Consider the following 9,442-nt stretch of genomic DNA (forward strand, 5'->3'; position numbering starts at 1 on the left):
TTAGTGACACTCAACATTGTCACTAACGTTCAAGTGTGCCCCTAGGTCTCACGTTAGAGTCCACGTTAACTAGGTTAATGTTGCTTCTAACGTGGCCATTCTTAGCCATCCCAACGTTAGTGACAATGTTGAGTGTCACTAACGTTGGCTCATTCTTCATTCCTCATCGTTAGCTTCCACGTTAACCAAGTTAACGTGGAAGTTAACGTGGCTCTTGGGGGTTGTGTGGTTGCTCCAACGTTAGTGACAATGTTGAGTGTCAGTAACGTTGTCAACAACTCTCCATCTCTTACGTTAGCTCCCACGTTAACCAAGTTAACGTGGGAGTTAACGTGGCTCTTTGCACCTTAGGCCAACGTTAGTGACAATGTTGAGTGTCACTAACGTTGGCTTCTCTTCCCCCTTTAACGTTAGAGGCCACGTTAACTAGGTTAACGTGGCTTCTAACGTGGCCATTTGTGAGCAATTGCCAACGTTAGTGACAGTGTTGAGTGTCACTAACGTTGGCTCAACTTCTCTTCTCCACGTTAGAGTTCACGTTAACTTAGTTAACGTGACTCTTTAACATGGGCATTGATGGCTTTCGAGAGTGTTTTTGGCAATTACTTTTCTCCTTAACTTTGCAAGTTACCTCCCATTCCTTGCTTCCTTTGGTCCTGAAATCAAGCAATAGAGTGCATCAAAGTTCTAGTCCAAGTCATGGGTAATGCAATATATAATTTTGTCATTAAAATCATGCAAAATCCTCATGAAACAATGTAAAATGCACAATGTATGCTTGAATCAAGGTCTGAGTGAATATCTGCCCAAAACTAACTTATTTCCTAAGAAAATGCATGAAATTACCTAAAAACAGTAAAGAAAAGGTCAGTGAAATTGGCCAAAATGCCCTGGCATCAGTGGTACGAGAAACGCCGAGTGACGCGAACGCGTGGACAACGCGGCCGTGTGACGTGCGCGATCTGCAGAATTTCAGAAGTCGCTGGCAGAGTTTATGGGCCGGATTTCAACCCCAATTTTCGGCCCAGAAACACAGATTAGAGCCAGGGAACATGCAGAGAGAGGGGACAACATTCATTTTGCATAATTTTTAGTTTCCAGATCTGAAATTGCTTCTCCCCTAGGTTTTACTCACTTAAACATTCATAGTTAGGATTTTGAAGGTTTTGGCTTTAGCTTCTGGGAAGAGTATACCTCCGGTACTAGTCATTATATTCTGTTATTTACTTTTCGTTTATTCTTCCATATTCTTAATTTCCCTAGAGTTAACATTGGATTATTTTCATGAGTTATTAATATAGACTATTTTTATTTTCAATTAATCCCTTTCATTATTATTCATCATGTCTTCTTTTATTTTTCCCATTAATTTTGTGAAGTTTATAATTATGATGAGTGAGTAGTTCCATAACTTGATTGGGAGATGATTGAAAGGAACCCTTGAGTTGAATCACTCAAGAGAGAAATTATAATTGGGTTATTTGTTGGATCACCCTCTAATCATTGACACTAGTCCTTCCCAAGAGAGAGGACTAGGACTTGTGACTAGAAACAGCGTTCCAACTTGCTTGACTTTCCTTTACCTAGTAAGGGACAACTAAGTAGAGCAACTTCCAATTATTAATTAATCTTGAGAGTACTTCAACAAGAATAGGGATTCCAACTAATCTACTCCCAGTCAAGGCTTTTATTTAAGATTAATTAAATTCTCTAATTTAATTTTCTGTTATCAACTCAACCATTTTTGAAAACACCTGATTGATAAAATAGCACATTTCTCTGCAACTCGTTGGGAGACGACCTGGGATTCATACTCCCAGTATTTTAATTTCAATATTGTGACAACCCCTTTTAAATTGATAAGCAGATTTTCGGCTGGTTAAGGACTGTACTTGCAACGTGTTTCTATTAATAAATTCTTAACTCGCCAATTTCCGCCACGTCAACCACCAATATAGTACCAACAACAACTTTAAATTCATTAACCATTATACATGTACCAAGTTACACACATCTTCCATACAAGCCTTTATCACAACCTCCAAACGATTAACCACACACATAATAATCAATATCAACCAACCACAACATCAAAATTCAATTCCTATCTTAAGATTACTAGTCTAAGTTTTCACGGTACATTATGTTTTAGATACGAGAAACTGAAACCATACCTTGACCGATTCTCCGATAAACCCAGAACACCTCAAGCATTTCCCGCACTACAAGCTATCAACCGCAACTTTCAAAATCGAGATCCCAAGCTTCAATTTTCTCAATTAAGTTCCAATTTCACAAGTTTGACCTCTAATATGGTTTTTTTTACCAACAACATTCAATCTAAACCATATATATCACTATAATTAAACCCTAAACTCAAAATCACAATAATTCCACAGAAGGTTGAGGTTCTTACCTTACCCACAGCTCAAGTGAGCCAAACCCCATAAAACCCGCAAGCTAATTCGAACCTAAACACTGTAATTAACCAATTTTCAACATAATTATTCATCAAATTTGAAATTTAGGGAGGAAGAAACTGAAACTGAAAAGTGAATCTCATACCTAATTAATGATTGGGCATTGTAAATCTTGACGTTGCGGTCGCGTGGCTGCAAACGGTGTGGCAATCGGAGCTTCGAATAAAATGTTATCTTGGTTTGAAGATCAAGTGAGGGTTTTGTTCTTTCTCATTCATCCCCAATATTTCCCAGCATTCCTTTCATATGGGAAAGGGGAGAAGAGCTGAGCTCTTTGTTATTTTAATGGGTTGGGTTGAGCCTTGGGCCCAATACCAGCTCGATTCGCCTGGTTCAAGTTCTAGTCACTACAAGAAAAATACCCATTCAAGTACACTTGAAAAGTGTAGCCAAAAGTGAAAAAAATGATGCCTTAGGCTACGGCTACGATTTTTGGGCTACGGCTACGCTTTTTGAGGTGATTCCTATTCGGCTGTTGCCTATTCTCAAAGACTACGCTTTTCTGCACCAAGGGCTACGCTTTTGGCGTTTGGGAATAGGGTGCGCTTTTCAAGTGATGCTGTTCAGGACCAAAGGCTACACTTTTCAGCTTCTATTTCTACTAGAATAGGCTACGCTTTTCAACGCTACTGCATCACCTATAAAGCGTAACCACATTGTATACCATGGCTACTTTTTATAAGTGTAGCCTTAGGTTCCTCTTTTTTTTATATATACTATAGCTACTGTATATAAGTGTAGCCTTAGGTCCCTTATTGTTTTTTTATTTTCTACATATATATAAAATATTCTAATAATTATTAATACAACATAATATTTAGTAATATGATTACATGCATAATAATTTTGTATTTTTAATTAAATTAGTTAAATATTATAAAATAAAAATAAATACATAATTATACTAAATAATTTTTTAAAATAATAAAAATTATCTCTAACTAAAATATATTTATAATAATGATCCATCAGCACTAGAATGAAGTTAATTGAGTATTCATAATACACGATATAGAATAGTCTTCAAGATTGAAGAGTGCCAAGAATTCATCATGCTGAGCCTGTAAACAGAAGCAAATGGTTGTTAGAAGCAAATGGTGCCTCAATATTTTGAGCTATTTCTTCACAAATATGGTCATATTTTGCTATTTCTTTCTTAAAGAGATCCTCATTAGAGCCAGTGCATGTCATCAACTTTGGTAATATATCATCTTGAAGATATTTTTAGAAATATAAGCAAAGATAACTAGTACATGTTATAGATTCATGAACCATTACATAGGATGAAAAAAATTCTACAAGCAGCATCCTAATCAGGTACCTTTCTTTTCATATCTTTAAGCATGTCTTGAAGACCAGCCCTTTGGGCTCCAAAAGTTTCTAGTTGCCTCTGAAATAGCGTTGTTGTAGTCATTATTAACATTATAACCCTATGAAACAATTAGTACATATATTACTAATATTCCTTTTGTAAACTGAAATCCATTTTCCTACTGCTAACTCTAATCAATACTCCATTCAGTTTCACATCTCAGATTTACTGAAATTGCCAATATAGCAAAAATCTGTCACATACCAGAAAATTCTAAAGAGAAAAATAAGAGTTATATAAATTGTTTATTCAAGAAGTGGTTTTTGATCTTATTCTTTGAAAATCATAATATAGCAATCATAAAATAACAATAATGGGACTGAAAACAGCAACTAACCAGGATCTGCTTAAGAGATCCCACAATAGCATCTTTATTTTGATCTAAAGACCTAATCGGTCTTACCAAGGTTGGAAGTGCGGATTCAATTTGGCAAAGTGCATAAGAAGTTCAATGACACAACAACATGTCCTAATCACACCAAGAACCTAAATGAATCATATTTTCTCTAACCGAACACTCAATTCTCATATTTTGTGTATGTATTAAATCAAATCTCATACAAATTTAAATTTAACCCATTTGAGCAAGTATGTGATCATTAGTATCCACATTGTAATAGAATATTTCAATTACTCTTTATAGTAGATCTTGAAGTTAGAAAAACAATGCCAATGCAATCAGCCATTGCAAAGAAGTTCCATATTGTAACATTCGTACTGCTTGGGATGGGTATTTGGGATGGACGCTCAGCAAGGTGATGAGCGGATAATTTATACGCTTTTTGGCATTGTTTTTAGGTAGTTTTTAGTAGGATCTAGCTACTTTTAGGGATGTTTTCATTAGTTTTTATGTAAAATTTACATTTCTAGACTTTACTATGAGTTTGTGTATTTTTTTGTGATTTCAGGTACTTTCTGGCTGAAATTGAGGGACCTGAGCAAAAATCTGATTCAGGATGACAAAGGACTACTGATGCTGTTGGATTCTGACCTCCCTGCACTCGAAAGGAATTTTCTGGAGCTACAGAACTCCAAATGGCGCTCTCTCAACGGCGTTGGAAAGTAGACATTCAGAGATTTCCAACAATATATAATAGTCTATACTTTATTCGAGATTAGATGACGCAAACTGGCATTCAACGCCAGTTCCATGCTGCATTCTGGAGTAAAACGCTAGAAACACGTCACAAACCAGAGTTAAACGCCAAAAACACGTTATAACTTGGCGTTTAACTCCAAGAGAAGCCTCTGCACGTATAAAGCTCAAGCTCAGCCCAAGCACACACCAAATGGGCACCGGAAGTGGATTTCTGCATCAATCACTTATCTTTGTAACCCTAGTAGCTATTTTTAGTATAAATAGAACTTTTTACTATTGTACTAGTGTCTTTTGACCATTCGATCTTTTGACCACATCTTTGGTCTCAGTTTTAATCTATTTTTTATCTTAGGAGACTATTGATCACATTTTGGGGGCTGGCCATTCAGCCATGCCTGGACCATCACTTATGTATTTTCAACGGTGGAGTTTCTACACACCACAGATTAAGGTGTGGAGCTCTGCTGTACCTCGAGTTTTAACGCAAAGTACTACTATCTTTTATTCAATTCAGCTTGTTCTTATTCTAAGATATTCGTTGCACTTCAACATGACGAATGTGATGATCCGTGACACTCATCATCATTCTCACCTATGAACACGTGATTGACACCCACTTCTGTTCTACCTCAGAACGAACGAATATCTCTTGGATTCCTTAATCAGAATCTTCGTGGTATAAGCTAGAATTATTGGCGGCCATTATTGAGAATCCAAAAAGTCTAGACCTTGTCTGTGGTATTCCGAGTAGGATTCAGGGATTGAATGACTGTGACGAGCTTCAAACTCGCGATTGTTGGGCGTGGTGACAGACGCAAAAGAATCAATGGATTCTATTCTGACATGATCGAGAACCGACAGATGATTAGCCGTGCTGTGACAGAGCATTTGGACCATTTTCACTGAGAGGATGGGATGTAGCCATTGACAATGGTGATGCCCTACATACAGCTTGCCATGGAAAAGAGTATGAAGGATTGAAGGAAGGTAGTCGGAAAGCAGAGATTCAACAGGGACAAAGCATCTCCATACACTTATCTGAAATTCCCACCAATGATTTACATAAGTATCTCTATCTTTATTTTATGTTTTATTTATTATTATTTTCGAAAACCTTTATAACCATTTGAATCCCCCTAACTGAGATTTACAAGATGACCATAGCTTGCTTCATACCAACAATCTCCGTGGGATCGACCCTTACTCACGTAAGGTATTACTTGGACGACCCAATGCACTTGCTGGTTAGTTGTGGGGAGTTATGACAAAGTGTGATTCACGTTTGAGAGTGCTACCAAGTTTTTGGTGCCATTGTTGATGATCACAATTTCGTGCACCAAGTTTTTGGCACCGTTGCAGGGGATTGTTCGAGTTTGGATAACTGACGGTTCATCTTGTTGCTCAGATTAGGTAATTTTCTTTTCAAAAATTTTTCAAAAATCTTTCAAAAAAGAGATTTTCTTTATTTTCGTTTTTCAAAAATATAATTTTTGAAAAATACAAAAAAAATTAGAAAATCATAAAATCAAAAAAAAAAATATTTTGTGTTTCTTGTTTGAGTCTTGAGTTAATTTTTAAGTTTGGTGTCAATTGCATATTTTTAATTTTCTCAAAAAATTTTAGAAAATTCATGCATGTGTTCTTCATGATCTTCAAGTTGTTCTTTATAAGTCTTCTTGTTTGATCTTCATATTTTCTTGTTATGTGTTTTTTGTTGTTTTTCATATGCATTTTTGCATTCATAGTGTCTAAGCATTAAAAAAAAATTTCTAAGTTTGGTGTCTTGTGATGACAAGTCATCATATACCCATTTTCTATGCTTTTTCATACAAGAAATTGATGATTAGTGCTTAAATATTGCATTCTTTTGTGCTTAATTAGAAGATTTCCTTGATCTTTTAATTTTATAAATCTTGTAGGAAATAAGAAGAAAAAGAAGCAAAGAAGCACAAAAAAAGAGAAAAAAAGAGCTTTGGAGCACACTTTGAAGTTGGAGCACACTTTGGAGGCTTAGGCCACGCTTTTAAAAGTGTGGCCCATGACCAAATTAATGAAGAATAGGCAAACAGCACACACTGCCCTGCTCTTGCCAAGGGCAGGGCAGAATCGTGATGCAAAGTGAGGTTGGAAGCAAGAATTTTCGCTAAGGTAAAATCTGGGCGCTCACAGCATGACCATGCCTCCTTCAAAGGGCTATAACGTGAGCTACAGATGTCCGATTGATGTGCTTCTAGTTGCGTTGGAAAGCTGACATTTAGAGCTTTCCAACGATATATAGAAATCCATATTTGGCGCACAATTGAGGTAGAAACGGAAGGCATCTTTAAGGGCAAAAAATAAGCAAAAATAAACCAAGGAAAAGAAGTAGCGTGTGCATCCACCGAGTTTCGAACACGGAGCTTCACTTTTGGAAACATTGGAGGGCAGGGCAGCATTTTGTGGTGCACAGCCAGCGCACCAGATTGGCACGCACCAAGGACTCTCGGTAGCATCAGCAGGCACGGGCAGCAAAATCTGGCGCACCAAAAACTTCTGCCCTGCCATCCACAAGGGCAGGGCAGCATCCTGCAGCACCAACTCACACGAACCAGCACGCACCAAGGGCGCACGCAATATTTTCTGCCCTGCCCTCCACAAGGGCAGGGCAACCTTCTGGGAGCATATGGGCCAAAATCAACCAAAATTCAATTTAATTCAATTCCTCACCAAATTGAATCAAGGCCAACCAAACCCATTTCTCCTCAAATCCAAAGCAAGCAAAGCCCACATCATCACTCAAAGGCACATGGATCAATTAAATTAGGATTTTCATTTTTGTAATTTGTTTTAATTGCATTTTCATTTTTTTATTTTGTAAAGCCTATATAAGGCATCATTTCCATCTTTGTAAAGGGAGGAAGCTCAATTAGAAAGGCTAGCTCCACTAAGGAGTATTAGGATTTGAGAGCTCTCTCTTAGTTTTCATTGCTGTTTTGAAATTTTGGATTGAGGTTGGAGGAATTCTGTTTCAATCTTTAATCTGAAATCCATCTTTGTTCATCTTCTGCATAATTTCTAAGAATTGAAAGTTGAATCTGCGTTCTCATTTACTGCTTCCATCTTTCTTTATTCTTCAATCTACTTTCTACTTTGATCAAGGAAGGAATTGAGATCTAGACTTGTTTTCTAGTCTCATTGATTCCCTGAGATCTTGTCTCTTTAAATTTCACAATTGAGCTGAATTACATTCTGTGCTGCTTCTTCAAGCAATTTTCCATTTCTGTTTAAATCTACTGCACTTATTTCATCTTTTAATTCTCTGCTTGATTGCTCTTTACTTTTTATTGCTTTCCTTTAAATTTCCTGCACCCAATCCCCTTTACATTTGATGCAATTTATATTTCTTGTCATTTAAGATTTTGCTAATTTACTTTCTGCATCTTTAAGATTTCTGCCATTTACTTTCTGTTGGCTACACTTCACACAATTCACTCAATGTTAGCTTGACTAAACTAATCACCCACTAAAGTTGCTTGATCCATCAATCCCTATGGGATCGACCTCACTCTAAGTGAGTTATTACTACTTGATGCGACCCGGTACACTTGCCGGTTGGATTTGTGTGTTGGAAAATTCGTTTTCCGCAAAAACACCATCAAGTTTTTGGCGCCGTTGCCGGGGATTGATTAGATCAACAATGATTAAGTGGGTGAGAAGTCTAGATCAAGCATTTTTTTTGTTTTTGTTCTCTGTTTTAAAGTGAAACCAAGGTGTTTGAGTTTTTGCCTCACTAAGAAATTCTCATCTCTGATATGAGTAATTTCAATTTTTCTTGGTGTTGTGTTTTCCAAAATTTAAATGGAGTTCAACTCATCTTATGATCAAACAAATTTTATGGGATATTACCCACCATCACCAATCTCAAATGGTGGTTGGGAGTATCACCATGAAATCACAGATTCTGAGCACTCCAATCCATGGAGATTTTCTTTACAGACACAAGATGAGCAAGAAAACCATATGGGATATTTTCTTCCACCACAAAATGATGCTAGTCATGATTCTAATGGTGGCTGGGAAGGAAATTCTAATGCTCCATATGATATTCATCCAAAGATATCATCACTTGACCATGCTTCAACAGAAAGCCTCTATCAAAATTCACCACCCACACAAACTTCCATGAACCAAAGCCTCTCAAAGCTTGAGACCATGATTGAAAAATATGAGAGGGAGGCACAGATATCCTGGAACGAGCAAGAGAATTCATTCAAAAACATGGAAATAATGTTAGCTCAATTGGTGAGTGCAACAAGGAAAGAGGAAAAACAAGAGGAAGAGGCTACTGAGTCAAGTGAATTTTTAGTAAAGAAGGAAGAGGTGGTGGAAATATTTGAACCTGAAACTGCACTTGAGATGACAAGAGCACATGACAACTCACAACTCTCACAAACTTCCCTGGACCAAAACGCCTCAACACTTGAATCCATGATTGAAAGGTATGAAGAGGAG

The sequence above is a fragment of the Arachis stenosperma genome, chromosome 5, assembly GCF_014773155.1.
Source record: "Arachis stenosperma cultivar V10309 chromosome 5, arast.V10309.gnm1.PFL2, whole genome shotgun sequence".
Taxonomy (NCBI): domain Eukaryota; kingdom Viridiplantae; phylum Streptophyta; class Magnoliopsida; order Fabales; family Fabaceae; genus Arachis; species Arachis stenosperma.